The sequence below is a fragment of the Sminthopsis crassicaudata genome, chromosome 6, assembly GCF_048593235.1.
Source record: "Sminthopsis crassicaudata isolate SCR6 chromosome 6, ASM4859323v1, whole genome shotgun sequence".
Taxonomy (NCBI): Eukaryota; Metazoa; Chordata; class Mammalia; order Dasyuromorphia; family Dasyuridae; genus Sminthopsis; species Sminthopsis crassicaudata.
This window is the reverse complement of record NC_133622.1, coordinates 85,407,416-85,410,533: the sequence shown is the minus strand read 5'-3', so window position 1 is coordinate 85,410,533 and position 3,118 is coordinate 85,407,416.

Sequence of the window (3,118 nt, the reverse complement as noted above, 5' to 3'; positions counted from 1 at the left end):
TCAACATGAGAGATTCAGGCCAATTCCAATGGTCTTGTGATGGAGAGAGCCATCTGCACCCAGAGAAAGGACTGTGGGGTCTGAATGTAAATCACAACATAATATTTTCACTATTTTTGTTGTTGTTTGCTTGCTTTTAGTATTTTCTCATTTTTTTTCCTTTTGATCTGATTTTTCTTGTGCTACATGATAAATGTAGAGATATGTATAGAAGAATTGCACATATTTAACTTATATTGGAATACTTATTGTCTAGGGGAGGGAAATGAGGGGAGAGAAGGAGAAAAATTTGAAATACAAAGTTTTGCAAGGGTGAATGTTGAAAACTACCTGTATGCATTTTGAAAATAAAAAGCATACATATATTGTATTTAATTTATACTTTAACATATTGAACATGTATTGGTCAAACTGCCATCCAGGGAAGAGGGGAAGGAGGAAAAAAATTAGAACAAAAGATTTGGCAATTGTCAATGTTGTAAAATTACCCATGCATATATCTGGTAAATAAAAATTATTAAAATTTTTTTAAAAAGAAAGGAAAAAGCTACTATTATTTAAAATTTTTTAAAAAATAAAACTTTCTAGAGAACTCTCGGTACATACTCATAGATGAGATGCAACTCCTGCTACACAAAATAAATCAGGATTGGGAAGGAGAGGTAGCTTTTCAGACCCTTTGGGCTTTTTATTCCCATGAGGGCTATTGTAATTCACCTGGATGCAGCTCTGTATTGGGGAGAACCTGTCAATAGATATATTTGTTGAGTATTTATATTCAGACAATAAACATCTATTAAGTGCTTACTATGATCCAGGCATCATGCTAGGCTTACAAAGGAAGACAAAAGAAGATGTTTTAGTTTATTCCATAAGCTCACAATCTAAAATAAATAAAATTCTAAAATTTAATGTAAAAAATGATAAAAATTGAAGTTTTAAAAATCTAATGATTTTTAAGAAGTCAATAAGGGGAGATGGTGTGAAGCTAGAGAATGCTGTACAGACATTCAGAAGATTGCATCCAGATGGAAATGAAGAGAAAGCTGACCTGGGCATCCTCCTTAGATGAAGGATTCCTTTGCTCTTGACTCTTTGCTCTCTCCAATACAAGAAAGGGAAGAGATTGAGTAGGGGTTATAGATGAGATGTGAATTTCAGGACTGATGTAATCTTAAAGAAAGATGAGGTTCTTAGGAGGCATGATGAAGTACAAAGGAGTGCAGCAGCCAGATGGGAAATGGTAGATTCAATACAGGGTTATTTCTTTTTTAATTATCTACCTTTTTATTTAACTTCCTCATATCTTATCGCTGAACTGTAAATGAGTATGCACCCTACCTGAAGCAAACATTAATCCTGTATCATCAGCTGCCTGCTGGAAATCTCTTCCTGCATGAGCTGTGACTGGCTTGCAATATATAAAACTAAACTTATCCCCCAGCCCCCTTACCTGACCCTTCTCCGGAAAAAAAACAATATATTTGTATTGAGTTCACCACTATCTTCCCAACTACCCAGGTTCATAACCTCAATATCAATCTAAATTCTCTCTTACTTCCCAAATCCAGTTTCCACAATCTGTCCATTTTTCTTTCATAGCATCTCCTGCAGCCATTTCTTTCTGTTTGCTTACATTGTCACCACCATACTTGAGTTCTTCATCCCTTGAAGCCAGAACTGCACAAAGTCCTAAACTTCACTCTCTCTTCTAGTCATCAAATTGCAATGGCAGAACAAAAATCAAGATGATTGGTGATGGCTAGGAATGCTGAAGATGACCTTCACATCACCTGCTTCAGCTACTTTCATTGGAACAAATTGTTTTCATCCATCTATTCCACTCGGGAAGTCTTCCCATGCTCGAGGTAGACATGCCCTTAACTCACAATGGGTTTAGCCCATCTGCTGAGATGGTTTAACCAGGGGTGATCTCTGTGCATGCTACAACTTCCAGGAATGTGACGAGAGTAGGAGAGTAGTGAGAGTCGGGTGAAAGGTGGACACCAAAAGTAGAAGAGCAGCCTTGAAAAGGGCTTGGCAAGCCCTCACGCCAGATTTGCTAGCCCTCCCTGAGCACTTTACTTTCCCCAAGTACATAGTAAAAGCCATATAAATGCTTATTCCCTTCCCCTTTCCATTATAGACTACTACAATAATTGCCTTCAACCTTTTACCTCTTCACTCATCCTTTACACAGCTGAGAAGAAGTTTTTGTGAAGTCTTCCTTAAGCATATAGGTCTGGCTATGTCATTTCCTTGCTTAAAATTCTCTACTGGCTATCTATTTCCTCCTGGAATATATCTTGTACAATAAGGCTCCAATCTGCTTTTCCAGACTTATTTCACATTACTCTTTTTCAAATCCTTTTTGTTCTAACCAAAAAAAGTGGCTGTTCACAGATGTTGTCCTCCAAGCATTTATGGAGAATCTTCTTCTCTGTTATACATCAGATAATGAATCCATGGTACTTTTTACCTTATCACCTCAGAAGAAATTATTCTCTCATCATTCACTTTGTAAGTCACTGACAAGGACAGATTCTGAAAGAATTGGAAAACATAATTACTAAATCAGTAATCTCTGAATGATTATGAGGAGCAAGAGAAGCATCAATTCAATTCAATTCAATAACCATTTATTAAGCACCTTCTATGTGCCAGGAACTGTGATAATTCTAGAACTAAGAAGGGCTGGGAAAGGCTTCCTGTACAAAGTGGGATTTTAGTTGGAACTTTAAAAAAGCCAGGAGTTGGTAGTCAAGAATAGAGGAGGGAAAATGTTCCAAGCACGGAGGACAGCCAGAAGGATTGTCCATAACCAAGAGAGATGGAGTTCTTGTTCATGAAACAGCCAAGAGGTCAGGGTCACTAGATCAAAAAATGCATATTGGAGAGTAAGGTATAAAAGACTGGAAAAGTAGGAGAGTTCTAACTTATAAAGGATTTTGAATGCCAAACAAGGCATTTCGTATTTGTTAGCAATAGGAAACCACCACAGTTTATTGAGTAGAGGGTGGTGACATGATTGGATCTGTATTTGAGGGGGAAAAAAATCATTTTAGTTCTGATTCCTAAGAACCAGCATGGGTTCTTCAATAACAGATTATATAAGTTT